The sequence below is a fragment of the Monodelphis domestica genome, chromosome 1 (genome assembly GCF_027887165.1).
Source record: "Monodelphis domestica isolate mMonDom1 chromosome 1, mMonDom1.pri, whole genome shotgun sequence".
NCBI lineage: Eukaryota > Metazoa > Chordata > Mammalia > Didelphimorphia > Didelphidae > Monodelphis > Monodelphis domestica.
This window is the reverse complement of record NC_077227.1, coordinates 376,378,368-376,396,924: the sequence shown is the minus strand read 5'-3', so window position 1 is coordinate 376,396,924 and position 18,557 is coordinate 376,378,368. Positions and strand designations below refer to the sequence as shown.

The following is an 18,557-nucleotide window of genomic DNA, read 5'->3' as shown; positions in this document are numbered from 1 at the left end:
CTTTCTACCATGCCACACACCTCCTCTAGGCAAAGGAACCCCCCCCCCCCAAGAAAAAAATAAGCTCATGCCTGATGATGGAGCATGCTTCTCATCTTTTGGCTGAGAAGTGATGGGCTAGGGGTGCAGAACAAGGCATGCATTTGCAACACAGCAAAATTTGGGAATTTGTTTTGCTTGGTAATACTGTTCTTTTACAAGAGAAGCCTTTTATTTTTGTCAATCTGGGTGGAGGGAGTGGTGGGAGTGAGGGAGTTGAAAAGTATTTCTAGTGGCGCCAAAAAAAAGGAAAGAAAGAAAGAAAAAAAAGCATTAATAAAACATCAAAAAATACTCAGAAGAGATCAAAAGGAAATTCTGGAAGGTGCAAAGACAAGCAGGGCAGCTCTGTTCCAATTGTATTAAATTTAATGTATACATTAAAATCAAAATTTCCATCATGCAATAGTTTACAATTTCATATGCAATTGAAATTTTTCTATTCTTTGTCTATTACAATATTCATGTTTGTTGGTATTTGTCAGGTTCAAAATAAAAAGGATATTTTAGGCAAGTAAGCTCCCACTGGGGATTTTTGTTATATAGAGTCCTTACATGTGAACTCCATATATCTGGCACTTGAGGCAAGTAGGAGGCACAGTGACAAGGTTACTGGACACATGACCTGATTTCAAATTCTGCCTCAGACACTTGTTTATCTGTGTGATTCTGGGCAAGTTATTTAACCCTTTTTCAGTCTCAGGTTCTTCATCAGTACTTCATACAGGAGGGTAATAATATCTTGAGGATCAGATAAATAGACATCTAGAGAATGCTTTGAAACTTTAATCCCCTATATCAATCTTGCTATTATTATTTTTTAAATAATATTTTATTTTTTCAATTGCACATAAAAAATTTTTAATATTTGTTTTTTTTTTATTCTGATTTTCAAATTCTCTCCCTTTCTCCCTTCTTTTTTCCTTCCCTGAGATGGCAAGCAATTTGATATAGGTTATACATGTGCAGCATTGCAAAACATATTTCCATGTTAGTCTTGTTTTGAAAGAAAACTGAGACAAAAAAAAGGAAAGTGAAAGATAGTATGCTTTAGTCCATATTCAGACTCTCTTGGTTCTTTCTCTGAAGGTAGATAGTCTCTATTAATCTTAAACTCTAAAATATCTCCAATTGTCAAAGAGCTATTTAATCAGATTTATAGTATTGTAGCTACTGAGAAAGGACCACAGGCTGATGCATTTTTTTAGAGATCAACTTCAAAGTTTGCAAATCCACAAATAAGATGGTTACTGCATCAGTATCAGCCCTGATTATGAGAAATTGGCCAGAGTCCTCTCTGTCCCATCCAGGATTCTGGCTACTTGCAATTTCACTCAGTTTGTTTCCTTCCCTACCCAGGTGATGGAGGCTGGTCAGTTAGAAGGTGGGGTGGGGGTGTCTGTAGGGTATTCTTTTTGTACATCATTGACACCTTTTTGCCTGTGGCATTCTCTCTTTCAGGAAGCTTTCACAGATATGGTTTTCTTGGGAGAAGCTGCCACAAGATGGCAGTGCCTCAGATCACAGAGGTTCCTCCACTTTTAGAAACAAAGAGGCGGAAGTCATGAACAGCAAAGCTGCTGGGGAGAATCTTGGAATCCACAGCATTTCAGAACTTAAAGGATCCTTTGAAAGGTAAGACCCTAGGATGTAAGTATATACCCTCGGTATAAGTGTGACCCTCTTAAAGATCAGAGCTTTTATTTCCCTTGTATCATCTAGCACTTAATAGACATGCAGGATATATTTTAATGAAATTTAATAAACATTTATTAAGTACCTACTATACGTACAAAGCTTTGCACTAGATAGTTGGGATATGAAGATATGACCGCCACTCTGGTGCAGGTCCTCATCACTTCTTGTTTGGACTATTTCAATAGCAATGTTGGTAGATCTACCTGCCTCAAGTTGCTCTCCACTCAATCCATTCTCCATTCAGCCACCAAAATGATTTTCTTAAAAAATAGGTCTGACCATCACACACACACACACACACACACACACACACACACACACACACACACACACACACACTGCACTATTCAATAAACTCTGCTCCCTAGCCACTGCTCCCTATTGCCACCAGGTTCAAATACAAAATGCTCTGTTTGGCATTCAAAGTCTTTCATAACCTCAGCCTCCTCTTACTTTTCCAGTCTTTTTCCACATTTCTCCTGGACAGGTAATCTTCAGTCCAGTGACACTGGCCTTCTGGGTGTTCCACAAACAATACACTCCATCTCTTGAGGTCAGGCATTTTCTCTGGCTGACTTCCATGTTTGGAAATGCTCTCACTCTTTATCTCTACCTCCTGGCTTTTCTGGCTTCTTTTCAGTCTCATCTAAATTCCCTTCTATAGATTTCCCATCCCCTCATAATTCTAGCATCTTCTCTCTTTGCATTATTTACTATTTATCTTGCTTATAACTTATTTTTACATAATTGTTTGTTTGTGGCTCCCTCATTAGGTTATGAGCTCCTTGAGGACAAGGACTATCTCTTGTCTCTTTTTTTTATATTTCCAATGCTTTAACAGTCACTGGCACATAGTGGGTGCTTAATAAATGTTTATTAACTGACTGACAGGACAAGAGATGCATCAACTTAACATCAGCATATTGTAGCTGGAACTTGGAAGATTTTAGGAGTACTTTACCTTTATTAATTTCTTTTGAGTTTCACAACACTGTGAAGTAGGTGCTACTCATTATTATCCTTGATTTAAAAAGATGAACTGAGACTGTGGAAAGTGACTGATCCAATGTCATACAGCAGGTAAGGAAAAGTGAGAGGTGGTCTGTCCCAGGTCATGAGTCCAGTAATCCAGCAATCTATTCACTAGAGTCTGCTGTCTTTTTGATATCAGAGAAAACATGTACACCAAGAACTATGATATAAGGAAGGTGACATCAGACAAAAGAAAGGTCCCTATGAAATTCTTTAAGAAATCTGAGGAGAGATCATTTTCACTTTAGGTAGGGTGGGGAAGAGATGATTAGAGAAGGCTTCTTGGAGGAGCTGGTACCTAAAAGAAGGGGAAGGAAATATGAAAATGGGGGAAATGTGCTAATTCAGACACAAAGGATGGTTATCAGCTATTTTTATTTCTCCCACCAGCAAAACTCCTTTAATTAAACAGTCACCAGATTTTGTACTTCTGATACCATTTCTGAAATTCATTCCTTTCTCTTCATTCCCATTGCCACAGGTGGAATTTAGGTACTTGTTACCATTCCCCTGGACTATTGAAATAGCCTCCTAATTGGTCTCTTGTCTCTAAGTCATTTAGCTGATACTGTTCCTATCCTTCTACTATCGGGGTCTTGATTCCTGCACTCCCTTGGCTTTCAGCAAAACTTCCCATACATCTTATTCAACCTGACAAAAAATTCTAGCGTTTATCCTGAATATGACATAGGCAATAAAATAAAGGGATTATTTTTTTATAACTGAAGCCATTTGGAACATAACATTTCTCAATCAACACTACTATTTCTGGAAAATTTCAATAGGATAATATAATTATTTATCAGATATTGCCTGTACCTTCTTGACAAGCTTCTTCATATGCCCTGAAGTTATATGTACTATAGGTTGGGAACCTCTGCAGCAATTAATCATTGCTCTTCATTTCTTGTTTTCAAAGAGGATCATTGACATTACAGGGTGATGTCTCATCTTGTTCATGAGTTAGATTTAAGTAAGTCAGAGTTGCACAAAGTCATCAGCTTCACTCTCTCTTCCAGAGTCATCAAAGTCGGGATGACTAGAGATGGCCCAGGATGCAGTGGATAACCTTGGTGTTTTTGATGGTATTGAATTGATCACAGACACTGATCTGATTTACCTTATTCCCCTGTTTAAAAAAATCCAAAACAACTTCAGTGGATGCCCATTATCTACAGAATAATAGAGTATGGCTTCTTGGGGGTGGAGGACCATGAAAGAGAGAAACTAAGCCTACTTTGATTTGTTTGCTGCCTCTTTTTGAATAGCAAGTAGAGAGGATAGAAGCTGCTTTTGAAAGAAGAAATAACTGCTGAATGGATGATAGCATAATGCAAAAAATAGAAAAAATTCTTGATAACAAATTGGGAAATGAAATTAGGATGTGTGAAAAATGAAGGGAAAGGAAAATCTTATTTCCCTTGCATCTACACTGGCTTCTAAGTTTTGAAGCCTTTTCTTATTTTATATCATTTTGAAAAGAATCCATGTCCTCAGGGCAGCTAGAAGCTGGAATAGTTAGAAGATATGGGGTTGAGTGAGAGCTCTTTCTCTGAGCTTTAGTCTCTTACCAGTGAAGTATAGAGAATAATGGTTATCTTATCTCTCAAACAGATTTATTTTGGGGACCAAATAAAATACTTTATAGAAAGCAATTAGAAAAAAAGCATATGTACTATATAACAAAATATAGCATTATTTTTGTTATTGCTATTTTTTCTGGGTTGCCTTTTCTTTTTTTTAACATTATTTTATTTGGTCATTTCCAAACATTATTCACTGGAAACAAAGATCATTTTCTTTTCCTCCCCCCGCCCCCTTTCCCTCTCCCATAGCCGATGCACGATTCCACTGGTTATCACATGTGTTCCTGTTTCTAACCCATTTCCATGTTGTTGGTATTTGCATTAGAGTGTTCATTTAGAGTCTCTCCTCAGTCCTATCACCTCCACCCCTGTAGTCAGGCAGTTGCTTTTCCTCTTTGTTTTTACTCCCACAGTTTATCCTCTGCTTGTGGATAGTATTTTTTTAGATCCCTGCAGATTGTTCAGGGACATTGCATTGCCACTAATGGAGGAGTCCATCACCTTCGATTGTACCACAATGTATCAGTCTCTGTGTACAATGTTCTCCTGGTTCTGCTCCTTTTGCTCTGCATCAATTCCTGGAGGTTGTTCCAGTTCACATGGAATTCCTCCAGTTTATTATTCCTTTGAGCACAATAGTATTCCATCACCAACATATACCACAATTTGTTCAGCCATTCCCCAATTGAAGGGCATCCCCTCATTTTCCAATTATTTTGCCACCACAAACTGTGCGACTAATGAATATTCTTGTACAAGTCTTTTTCCTTATTATCTCTTTGGGGTACAAACCCAGCATTGCTATGGCTGGATCAAAGGGCAGACAGTCTTTTATCACCCTTTGAGCATAGTTCCAAATTGCCCTCCAGAATGGTTGGATCAATTCACAACTCCACCAGCAATGAATTAATGTCCCCACTTTGCCACATCCCCTCCAGCATTCATTACTTTCCTTTGCTGTCATGTTAGCCAATCTGCTAGGTGTGAGGTGATACCTCAGAGTTGTTTTGATTTGCATCGCTCTGATTATAAGAGATATAGAGCACTTTTTCATGTGCTTATTAATAGTTTTGATTTCTTTGGCTGAGAACTGCCTGTTCATGTCCCTTACCCATTTATCAATTAGAGAATGGCTTGATTTTTTGTACAATTGATTTAGTTCTTTGTAAATTTGAGTAATTAAACCTTTGTCAGAGGTTTTTATGAAGATTGTTTACCAATTTGTTGCTTCCCTTCTGATTTTAGTTACATTAGTTTTGTTTGTACAAAAACTTTTTAATTTGATGTATTCCAGATTATTTTTTTGCATTTTTTAACTCTTTCTAAGTCTTGCTTGGTTTTGAAGTCTTTCCCATCCCAAAGGTCTGACATGAATACTATTCTGTGTTCGCCTAATTTTCTTATAGTTTCCTTCTTTATGTTCAAGTCATTTACCCATTTTGAATTTATGTTGGTGTAGGATGTGAGGTGTTGATCTAAACCTAATCTTTCCCACACTGTCCTCCAATTTTCCCAGCAGTTTTATGAAATAATGGATTTTTGTCCCAAAAGCTGGGATCTTTGGGTTTGTCATATACTATCTTGCTGAGGTCACTTATCCCCAGTCTATTCCACTGATCCTCATTTCTGTCTCTTAGCCAGTACCAGATTGTTTTGGTGACCGCTGCTTTATAATATAGTCTGAGATCTGGGACTGCAAGACCCCCTTCCTTTGTATTTTTTTTTTCATTATTTCCCTGGATATCCTTGATCTTTTGTTTTTCCAAATGAACTTTGTTATGGTTTTTTCTAAATCAGTAAAAAAAAAATTTTTGGAAGTTCCATGGGTATGGCACTAAATAGATAGATGAGTTTGGGTAGGATGGTCATTTTTATTATATTGGCTCGTCCTACCCATGAGCAGTTAATGTTTTTCCAATTGTTTAAGTCTAGTTTTAGTTATGTGGAGAGTGTTTTGTAGTTGTGTTCATATAGTTCCTGTGTTTGTCTCGGGAGATAGATTCCTAAGTATTTTATTTTTGTCTAAGGTAATTTTGAATGGGATTTCTCTTTCTAGTTCTTGCTGCTGAGCTGTGTTGGAATTAAATAGAAATGCTGATGATTTATGTGGGTTTATTTTGTATCCTGCAACTTTGCTAAAGTTGTTGATTATTCCAATTAGCTTTTTGGTTGAATCTCTAGGATTCTTTAAGTAGACCATCATGTCATCTGCAAAGAGCGATAATTTGGTCTCCTCCTTGCCTATTTTAATGCCTTCAATTTCTTTTTCTTCTCTAATTGCTACTGCTAGTGTTTCTAATACAATGTCAAATAATAGAGATGATAATGGGCATCCTTGTTTGACTCCTGATCTTAATGGGAATGGATTTAGTTTATCCCCATTGCAGATGATATTAGTTGATGGTTTTAGATATATACTGTTTATTATTTTTAGGAACGGCCCTTCTATTCCTATGCTTTCCAGTGTTTTTAATAGGAATGGGTGTTGTATTTTATCAAAGGATTTTTCTGCATCTATTGAGATAATCATGTGATTTTTGTTGGTTTGCTTGTGATGTGGTCAATTATGTGGATGGTTTTCCTAATATTGAACCAGCCCTGCATCCCTGGTATGAATCCTACTTGATCATGGTGAATGATTCTTCTGATCACTTGCTGGAGTCTTTTTGCTAATATCCTATTTTAAGATTTTTGCATCTATATTCATTAGGGAGATTGGTCTATAATTTTCTTTCTCTGTTTTTGGCCTGCCTGGCTTTGGAATTAGTACCATGTTTGTGTCATAAAAGGAATTTAGTAGAACTCCCTCTTTGCTTATTATGTCAAATAGTTTGTATAGTATTGGAGTTAGCTGTTCTTTGAAAGTTTGATAGAATTCACTTGTGAATCCGTCAGGCCCTGGGGATTTTTTCTTAGGAAGTTCTTTGATGGCCTGTTGGATTTCTTTTTCTGATATGGGATTATTTAAGAAATCTATTTCTTCTTCTGTTAGTCTAGGCAATTTATATTTTTGTAAATATTCATCCATATCACCTAGGTTGGTATATTTATTGCCATATAGTTGGGCAGAGTAGTTTTTAATGATTGCCTTAATTTCCTCTTCATTGGAGGTGAGATCCCCCTTTTCATCCTTGATGCTGTTAATTTGCCTTTCTTCTTTCCTTTTTGTAATTAGATTGACCAGTACTTTGTCTATTTTGTCTGTTTTTTCAAAGTAACAGCTTCTAGTCTTGTTTATTAGCTCAATAGTTCTATCACTTTCGATTTTATTAATTTCTCCCTTAATTTTTAGGATCTCTAGTTTGGTTTTCTTCTGGGGGTTTTTAATTTGTTTGTTCTCAAGTTTTTTTATTTGCATTTCCAATTCCTTGTTCTCTGTCCTCCCTAATTTGTTAATATATGCACTCAGGGATATGAATTTACCTCTAAGTACTTCCTTGGCTGCATCCCATAAGGTTTGAATGGATGTCTTGCCATTGTCATTTTTCTTAACGAAATTATTAATTGTTTCTATGATTTCTTCTCTAACCGATTTTGGAGTATCATATTAATTAACTTCCAATTAATTTTTTATTTGGCTCTCCATGTACCCTTACCGATCAATATTTTTATTGCCTTGTGATCTGAAAAGGCTGCATTTATTATTTCTGCTTTTCTGCATTTGAGTGCCATGTTTCTGTGACCTAGTGTACGATCTATTTTTGTCAATGTGCCATGTGGTGCTGAAAAGAAGGTATATTCTTTTTTGTCCCTATTTATTTTTCTCCATATGTCTATTAACTCTAATTTTTCTAAGATTTCATTCACCTCTTTTACCTCTTTCTTGTTTATTTTTTGGTTTGATTTATCGAAATTTGATAGTGGTTGGTTCAAGTCTCCCACTAATATGGTTTTACTGTCTATTTCCTCCAATTCTCCTAGTTTCTCCATTAAAAATTTGGATGCTATACCATTTGGTACATACATGTTGGTTAGTGATATTTCCTCATTTTCTATACTCCCTTTTAACAGAATATATTTACCTTCCCTAACCCTTTTGATCAGGTCTATTTTTGCTTTGGCTTTGTAAGATATCATGATTGCAACTCCTGCCTTCTTTCTATCAGTTGAGGCCCAAAAGGTCTTACTCCAACCTTTAATTCTTACCTTGTGAGTATCGACCTGCCTCATATGCATTTCTTGAAGACAACAAATGGTAGGGTTTGGGGTTCTAATCCAATCTGCTATTTGTCTACATTTTATGGGTGAGTTCATCCCATTCACATTCAAAGTTATGATTGTCACTTGTGGATTCGCTGGCATTTTGATATCTTCCCCTAGTTCTGACCTTTCTTCTCTAGCTATATCCTTTTGAACCAGTGATTTACTTTAGGTCAGTCCCCCTAGTCCCCTCCCTTGAGATGCTTCCCTTTCTAGCCCCTCCCTTTTTATGCTCCCTTCCCCTCCCCCCTCTCCTTCCCTCCCTTTTTATACTCCCTCCCCCTTCCCCTCTTTAATTTTCCTTTTTTTCTTGACCTGTTGGATAAGATAGAATTCAGGATCCCTCTGGGTCTAGATGTTCTTCCCTCTCAGATTTGATTTCACTGAGAGTAAGGTTTAAGTAACTCCATTTAATGCTCTCTTCCTCTCCTCATATGAGATTTCTTCCCCTCCCCTTCCCATGTGTATCTTTATATGGGAAAGGTTATTCTATTAAGTCCCTCCCATTTCTTGAAGTAAATCTTAGTATTATCGACAATTCCCCCCCCCTTTTCCTTTCTTTGCCCCCACTTTCACCAGATCTTCTTAATGCCCCAATCTTTCCCTATGCAAGTTTCTTCTAACTACTCTTATGATGCATACAATTTTTGAGAGTTACACAAAACATTTTCCCCACATATTAATATATATAATTTGATGTAAATGTAGTCCTTATAGAAGAGAGTTTGACTTAAAGAAAAAGATAACATTTATCTCCTTTTTCCTTTCTTTCATATTTACCTTTTCATGTTTCTCTTGCTTTCTGTGCTTGGATATCGAACTTTCCACAGAGCTCTGGTCTTTTCTTAGCAAATGCTTGGAAATCTTCTATTTTGTTGAATGCCCATACTTTCCCCTGGAAGTATATAGTCAGTTTTTCTGGGTAGTTGATTCTTGGTTGGAGACCCAGCTCTCTTGCCTTTCTAAATATCGTGTTCCATGCTTTGTGGTCTCTTAGTGTGTTAGCTGCTAAGTCATGTGTGATCCTTATGGGAGCCCCCCTATATCTGAAGCTCCTCTTCTTGGCTTCTTGTAGGATTTTCTCCTTTTCTTGGAAGCTCGTGAATTTGGCAATTACATTCCTGGGGTTTGTCTTTTGGGGATTTAGTATAGAGGGTGTTCTATGAACCCTTCTATTTCTATTTTGCCCCCTTGCTCCAGAACGTGTGGGCAATTTTCTTCTATAATCTCCTGTAGAATAACATCGAGTTTATTGTTTATCTCTGGTTTTTCTGGGAGACCAATAATTTGGAGGTTGTCTCTTCTTCCTCTGTTTTCCAAGTCTGTGACCTTTTCAGTGAGTTATTTTATGTTTTCTTCTAATTCATTAATTTTTTGGCTTTGCTTTATTGATTCTTTCTGTTTTATGATCTTACTTTCTTTGAGTTGCTTAATTCTGGTTGTTAGGGACTGGTTTTGCTTTTCAGCTTTGTCTGCTCTTCTATTGGATACTTCCAGCTCTTTCTCCAATTGAGCAATCTTATCTATCAGACTGCTGATCTCTTTCTCCCATTTTCCTTTCCAGAAGGTTTCCATCTTTTGGGTAAGCTCCAGTTTGAGATCTTCCAGAGCTTGTTGATAGTTTCCATTTTGGGAGGCATGTTCTGATTTTTTTTTGGATTTCATCCTCATTCTCTTCTTTTCCTTGGGTACTCCCACCATAAAAGTTTTCAATAGTCACCTTTTTCCCTTTCTTCCTGGAGGCTTGATTTTGGGCCATGTGAGCCATCCCTTTGGTGGTTTTATTCCCCTTTCCTTTTTGGTCTGGGGTCTGGGTGATATGGGCGTGTTTTCTGTGAATTTAGGTTGCCTCAGACTAGTTCTTCCCAGTCTTTGAGGTTTCTTAAAGCGTGGGGCCCCTGATCACCGTCCAACTGCCCAGGTGTTCAGCTCCGCCCAGATAGTCAGCACATGGTCCGCCCCTGGTGTTTAGCTCTGCCCAGATGCTCAGCTCAACCACCTGGAGTACAGCTCCGCAGGCCCCCTGTGCTCAGCGCAGGATTCTCCCATGAAACCGCCCTGAGACGTTGCTTCCTGGCAGTCCCCAGATCCCAAGGACCCTGGAGTGCCCCCCCCCAGACAGAGACGTTCCCCACTCATTCACTGTCCCAGTGAGCACTCCGGTAGCTCACTCTGGTTTGGTGGGGGAGGTGGAGGGGGGAAGGGCGGCTCAATTCACGTTTCTGTGCAAGCTTTTTCTCCTTCTTATTATAGTGTGGAAATGTTCAAATCCCACGTACCTTCGCCTCTGTGGGGTACTGAGGAGTCCTTATGTTCCTCCAAAGGTGATTTTTATGCTCCTTTGATGTAGTCTATTTCGTTCGGTGCCAGGGAGAGGAAGCATGTGGCATCTAGATTGCAGCCATGTTTACCTGGAAGTGTTTTTGCTATTTTTATTATTATCCCCACAATAGTCTCATAAGATAGAAAAAAACTGATATTATTTTCCTGATTTTGAATGTACTAATTTTATGAATGATGAAACTTGGGCTGAGAGAAGCGAAATGATGTTCTCAGTATCACATAGCTAGATAATGATAGAACTGAGACTGCAGATAGACAAGCAAGACAAATGGACTAAGGCATCAAGAAGCCTGATGACAGACACAGGAGGCTGTAAGATGGAAAATGGCTTATCCACAAAAACCATGACCACCACCTCCCTTCAGACTTCAATGTAGACAGTCTGGGACTCTTTAACCAAGAACTCTGTGAGCAGCAGTGAACTATAAGCTACCAGCCCTGACTCCAGATGGCTCTTCACTCCATCTAGAGGAACAAACACAAAGGAGATATAGCCTCAGGATTGCTCCTGCCCTCACTAAAGCTCCCACCTCCTCAGCAGTCATGACAACTGAAGACCAGGAAATAAAATATTCTTATCACCATGGTCCTTGTCTCTGTGAAATGGTTTAATGTCAAAAATGTATTTGTTCCTATAGATCAAAATGGCAGTAATGATGTTCACGAGCCTTATTCCTTCCCTCCTTCTATAAAAATTGGCTCTATTTGCTATCTACCCTATTAAGTCATATCACCTACCCTGCAGCTGGACCCATCTCCTGAATGTTCTCTCCTGAGTCTGTCTTGCCAAACCTGTCTTCTGAATTGTTAGAATGTGAGCTTTTTCTTTTTCTTTTTTTACTTTTTTAATGCTAGAAGACAAAGTTGTTTATTTAATGGCAGATAAGTCCATGAACACTGTCATCTAGAGAGATGTCCTCATTCTGTAGATTTAGAAGCCCAGGTTCAGAGAGATAAAGGCCCAGAAGCACATGAAGGAGGGCAAGGATGGTGATCCAGGGCTCTTTCCACTGGATGTGTTTCCACGGAAGATAATATTAGCTTATTTTATATTAAATAATTTTTATAAGGTACTTATTGAATTATTATAGGAGCAGAAGAGGAGAGGGCCTAGGACAGATATTTGAGGAACTCACACAGATTAGCCAGCATGATCTGGATGAAGATCTAACAAAAAGAGATTGAGAAGGAGATGTCAGACACAGAGGAGGAGAACCTTCTCAATCCCATTCTAGATGATACCCAACAAGGACAGTAAACAGATATCCTAGAGCCAGTTCTGGTTGTGAGAGCTAATTAGGAGCCTTTATATAACAATTCTCGTTTGTACAACCAGGGTTTAAGTGTTTTGTTCATTGTCTAGACTTTGGAGAGAGATGGAGAAAATGTTTATTTATCAGAATATGGCAGATTAAAAGGGTCTCCTCCCAATTATAGATATTGCAGTCCTTTCTGAATAGAGTAGAAGAATACTTAACCCAGTTGCCTCAGGGGTCGGGAAAGATGAGAGTTTGGCAAAATGCAAGCCCTTTCTGGTCTTGCTTTTCTAATTGTATCCTCTGCTCTTAGCATGGTACTTTGTATATGTGTCTAATAAATACTTATTTATTATTGATTCATTCACCCCATTCAGCTCTGAGTTGAGATATTTTCCAATAGAATACATGGTACACTTTTTGTCTTTTAAGTTACTTATGTGCAAAAGGTATGATATATGAATGAACAAATGAACAAAATAATTTATTTAGTGGTTATTATGTGCTAAGCACTGATCTAAGTTCTGGAAATAAAAATATAAAAAACACTATGGCTCTTACTCTCAAAAGTTTATATTCTAATAGGCAAGACTTTATATGTGTGTTTATATTTATATTTTATATTCATTTATAAATATATCTGTATGAATGTATATATGTGTTTGCCATGGACAGGCGTTTTAAAATGGGAAATCAAAAGGATGGTGAATGGAGCTAAAGAGCAATTGAATTACCTGCCTAGATTGGAGTTGATTATTGTACTCATAAGAGGTGTATTTTGCAAGTGAACAAACTGAGGTTGTCATACAGTTAGTAAAGTGATTCAAATAAGTAGTAAATTCAAGTTAAGGTAAGACTCAAATCCAGCTCTTCCTGATTCACAAGCCCCTGGTTCTTTTCACTACATAAAGCTATCAGAAAATGCAAGTTCTGTGAGGGAAAAAAATTCATAACCTCTCTTTGTATCTTCCCTGATTTCTTAAAGAAACCAAGTAATCAACAAATGTTGGGAAGAAAAAATGTCTCTTATCATGGTTGCTTTTTGGTTGAAGGATCCCAAGTCTAAAGAATAGAGCCTTTGAATTAAAGGAAGGGGGTTTTTCTTCTCCCTCTAATCATGGCATTTGAATTGCATATGGCTATTTTTTGAAACCATTCATTAAAAAGGGAGAAAAAAGAAATGACCCAGCTGAGCCTCGAGGGCAGTCAGGATTAATACAAGAGTGCCTGCTGGTCCCTGCCCCTAGCAGCTGGTGACTAACATGTTAATGACAGCCCGGGGTATGGAGGGTTCACAGGAGAGAAGCAAGCAGGCTTCAAAATGTTTGAATCAGCCCTATGTGCTAGTGGATGCTTAAACCCCTGAATCAAGCCACCCACAGGAGAAGAAAAGTCTTCAGAGGCTACTTACTGGTCCCCGGAATGCTAAGCCACAATTGGGGTGTCCTAGACACAAAACTGGCATTCCAATTTCAGTAAAAAATTTGGAAAATTCTCATGCTTCCCTTAATTTTTAAAAAATGGCATTTATAAGGTGCTTGAATGTTGGCAAAATGCTTAATGTACATGATCTTGTTTGAACCTCACAACTACCCTGTGAGGTAAGACAGATATTATTGCCATTTTACTGACAAAACAACCTGAGGCTCTCAGAGAGGTTTTGGTGGGAAAGACATGTTTTAGGTAAGCTGAGCTGACCTTTAAGAAGACAGAGAAACCATTTTCCCCCTTTGCATATCCCTGGGATATATAAAAAGCCCAGACAGCAGGAATTGAAGTCAGATGCTTCACTTTGACTCTCCTTCCTATTGGCGGATTGTAAAAGTTGATTTTAATTGTGTTTTATGTTCCACAAGTACTGATTACATTCTAAACCTTGGATTTGTTTGAGGCTTGCGTATAATAGAAGCCAAGTAACTTGTCCACAGTCATATAACTAGTAAATATGCAAGACAGGATTTGAATAATAATAATAATAACAATAATAATAATAGCTGACATTTGTATAGACACTGTTAAGTGTTTTACAGTTATTATCTCATTGGATCCTTACAACAACCCTGGCAGGTAGGTATTGTGATTATCACCATTTAGCAGACCAAGGCAAATGGAGGTTAAGTGACTTACCCATGATCCTACAGCTAGTATCTGAGGCTAGATTTGAACCCAGGGTTTTTCCTGACTCCAAGTCAGCAACTTTTTGCACATACAACACTGCCTTCTGAATAAGAGAGAGAGAGATACAAAAGAGACATAGTAGTTAGATTTGTCTATCTGTCTCTGACACATAGTAGCTGTGTGACCTGAGTCAAGAATTTAACTCCTCATTGCCTAGGGCCATTCTCCAAGTCTATTAAGAAGTTTCTGTGTGGTGGAGGGAATGTCCATACCAGGAATTCCCTAGAGCTCTGAAATAAAAAAAAAATACTAATAAAAGTAAACTTCCTAAGATATCAGTTTACTCATATTCTAGTAATGCTCAGAAATATCAAAACTCCAAACTTTTTAGTCTAGCATTTCTAGCTCCACTCAATTTCTTCCAAATTTTTCTCCTACCACATTTTTAGGTAACTGCCCACTCTAGTCAGACTGTTCCCCTCAAAATCCACTGATCACATTTATTCCCATTTTTAGTCCTTAGCTCAAGCCTTTCTACCTCCTCCTCTAAACTTTCTCTGATCTCACTTAGCCACAGTAATTTATCTCTTTACAGAATTTAATTATAATAATAATAGCTAACTTATACATAGGACTTTCTTCACTTTATTTTAAAATTGTTATTTATTATTTAGTACTTTAAGGTTTGTAAAGCAGTTTAGCTATATTATCTAATTTAATATTCATAAGGTGTGAAGTCTTTTTATCTCCATTTGCAAATAGGGAAACTGAGGAGGAGAGAGGTTAAGTGACCTAAAGCCATATAGTTAGAGTTGAATGGGACCTTAGAGGCCATGGGGTTTATGAAGTCTTTTTATCTCCATTTGCAAATAGGGAAACTGAGGAGGAGAGAGGTTAAGTGACCTAAAGCCATATAGTTAGAGTTGAATGGGACCTTAGAGGCCATGGGGTTTAAGACCCTCATTTCTCAGATAAGCAAGCTGAGGGACAGATAGTTTAACTGACTTGCCCAGGGTAATCCATGCAGTATGACAGGATTCAGCCTCAGATCTTCCTGATTATCCAATATATCAAGGGGTCCCCAAACTTTTTACACAGGGGGCCAGTTTACTGTCCCTCAGACCTTTGGAGGGCTGGACCATAAAAAGAAAAAAAAAACTATGAACAAATCTGTATATGCTGTCTGGGATAGCGAAGGCTGCAGCGCTGGCTGTGATGGGCCTGTCACACCTTGCACAGGCCCAGCACTGCCACCACTATGCCGGGCAGCAGTATACACAGTGTGGAATCCCCTCCCCCAGATTGCCACTCACCATGCTGAAGTCTTCCATTGTGCAGCCACATAATCCTTTGCACAGCGCCTCATTGTAAGGTGCCACACAAAGGATTACGTCACCGGAAGTAGTACTGAACATGAGGGACACAGCACCTCTCACTGACCACCAATGAAAGAGGTGCCCCTTCTGGAAGTGTGGTGGGGGCCAGACACATGGCCTAAGGGGGCCACATATGGCCCTGAGCCATAGTTTAGGGACCCCTGCATTATATCATGATGACTCTAATTTCTGTACAAAAGATGGGGAACTGAGATAGAAAGAGGTGAAGTGAGCCGACCCTGGTCATGCAGTTTGTGAATTTCCAAGACGGTTCATCTATTATTCAACATAGGTTATATATGATGAATCACTTACTTCCTTCGATTATTCGTGATCTTTTTATATATAAAAGGGGCAATTGGACTTCCAGAGCTAGATGACTCCAATCCAACCACATTTGTCCATAATGGAGGAAGCAAAGGAACTGGTTTGCATTCAGTGAAGCCCCATGGTGGCAGAATACAATGACCCTTGTATCCAGAATGAAAGATTTTACCAGAAGGCAATTTTGAAAGGGAAAACCAAGGAACCAGGAGATGTCAATGGGCAGAAGGTCTGGACAGTGCTGGAATGCTCCTGAACTGCTGTGGGGGTGGGGGGCAGTTGAACTTAGAGCAGTCTTATATTGTGGGAGTGCAGCCTACTTCTGCAAAGTAACATATGCTCACTGTATTCCAGGTCCAGAAAATGAAGAGGACAGGTGCCCATGACATGGACTGAATGTGTACTAGTTTGCAGCTCAGAGTAACCAGAGAGATCACCATGTTGTTTGTAAAATTACAACTTCAACCACAGAAATCATGAGTTGCTATGGATATACTCTTATTCCCTGGACTTTTGGACACTTTACCGATGAGAAGTGAAAGCATAGATGGCATACTTATTAAATTTCTTGGGAAAAAGTCTTGGTGGTGGTAATAAAAGAAAAAAAGAAAGAAACTCCAAACCTTGGAAATCAGTGATGCCTATCCATTGAGAAATAGCTGAATAAGTTATGGTATGCAAATGTGATAGAATATATTGTGCTGGAAGAAATGGGAAAATATATGGTTTCAAAAAGACATAGAAAGACTATATGAACTAGTAGTTGTAAGGAAGATGGCCTGGAAGAGAACTGAGGGATCAAGGGATTAGAGGTCACAATGTAGATAAAGAAAAACACTTTCATAAACAAAGGCAGGAGGAGAGGTGAAAAGCCAATAGATTATGGTTGAATAAAGAGATTTCAGGTTCTTGAACATGGAGGTAGCAATTTGTGGATGGGTGGCAGGATCAATGTTATGAGCATTTTTGTGTGTGGCTGAAATGGGTTAGAAGTACAGCTCATGGGAAGGGATTAGGTTGAGCAAATGAGTGGTTAGGATGTTTGAGGGAGAACCAGTGTATATGTTGTAGTCCCCTAGAATGAGGGCAGGACAGAAAAATTGAGGAAGAAGGGGGAATGACATAGGGGTCTTTTGACAATATCTACCAGGATTTTAATTAGGTGGTACAAATGAATAGATGAACCCTGCCCCTATCATATAATAACAGCAATATTACAAAAATGCCTGATTTCGAGAACTTCTGTAAATTGATGAAAAAATGAAATGAGTAGAATTAAGAGAATAATTTGTACAATAATAATCCTGTAAAAACAACTTTGATAGTTGTAATATGTATGATCAATACAATGACCATTCATGATTCCAGTTCATTATTGATCAAACATACTATCCATTATGAGAGGTGGCACATTTAGAGTACAAAATGAGACAACTGTGTGTCTCTATCTCTATATCTTTATCTATATGAAGTCATTGAGGGAATGTGCTTTGCTTAATTCTGCATATTTGTTACAAGAAATTTCTTTCTTTTTCTTTTTCTTTTCCCAAATGGGGAGACATATAAAGCAAGTTTCTATGAATATTTTTGTTTGTTTAAATACAAAGGTAAGGGAGGTGCTTCAATGTGAAATGCTGTGCACACTTTCAGATGAGGTCAATATTATTCATTTGACTTAACTGATTTACTTTTATTACAAGAAACCTCTCATGAAGTGGAAATAATCTATGACTGTTTGTAATGTAAAAACTACACACATTTACAATTAAAAAAAGATCTTCTGAGATTTTAGTGGACTGCAAGGTCAACATGAGTCATCATTGTGACAAAGCAAGTAAAACAGAAGAAGCTAAAATTTCTTTTCCTAGTCTTCATTATGGGAGGCACAGAGGTAGTTGGATTCTATTGTTCATTCATTTTCCTACACAACCTACTTTGGTGTTCTGTCTGAATGAAAAACCTTGTTATTTTATTTGTGGCTCTTATATGCTCTGTGGGTAGAGAGAATTGTCATAATGGCGGCTCAAGCTGTGGTTCGGACAATGATTGGGCAAACATGCCACAGTGAATTTGAGAAAGGAGCAAGAGGATTTCCAGAGCTGGGGTTTTTAGGGGGACTCTGGACTCATCTGTACATATGCTATATCATTCTATTTGAGAATAAGTCCCCAAAGATCAGGGATCTCTACTTTTTATGTCCTCCTTATTACCCAGCACATTACTTCCTGAGCAAGTGCTCAGGGAATGTTTATTTGTTGGGCAGCTGCCAAACCACCTTCTTTCTTGGAGAAATCCTGAGTAGGGAAGTGACTCATTTCTTTGAAGCCAGCAGGTCAGCAGTGGGATATATTGTGGTCATTAAGAGGCTGTTGATGGGTCTCAATAAAAATAATAAAGCACAAGTCAAGGAATCAAATATTCATTGCTATCTTGGGAAGATTCTGAAAGTCACTTTTTGCTCTGTAATTCCATTTATTGGGCATGTAAAGAAATTTTCATATTCATGTGAAAAATTCAATTCAAATGTGTTAAGTACTTCAGTATTTACTTGATTGGTAGAATGTATATTTTCACATTATAACTTA

General features: G+C 38.1%; 1 protein-coding gene and 1 long non-coding RNA gene across 2 annotated transcripts in view; one reads left to right on the top strand and one right to left on the bottom strand.

Annotated features, from left to right (window-relative positions):
• Nucleotides 1–18,557, bottom strand: part of KCNIP1 (potassium voltage-gated channel interacting protein 1) — a 598,407-nt gene that overhangs the window by 491,055 nt on the left and 88,795 nt on the right. The window lies entirely within an intron of this gene.
• On the top strand, nt 1,504–17,827 carry LOC130456392 (uncharacterized). The gene is made up of 2 exons (XR_008915172.1): nt 1,504–1,674; nt 16,327–17,827. It is a non-coding gene; the product is annotated as an uncharacterized LOC130456392 (long non-coding RNA).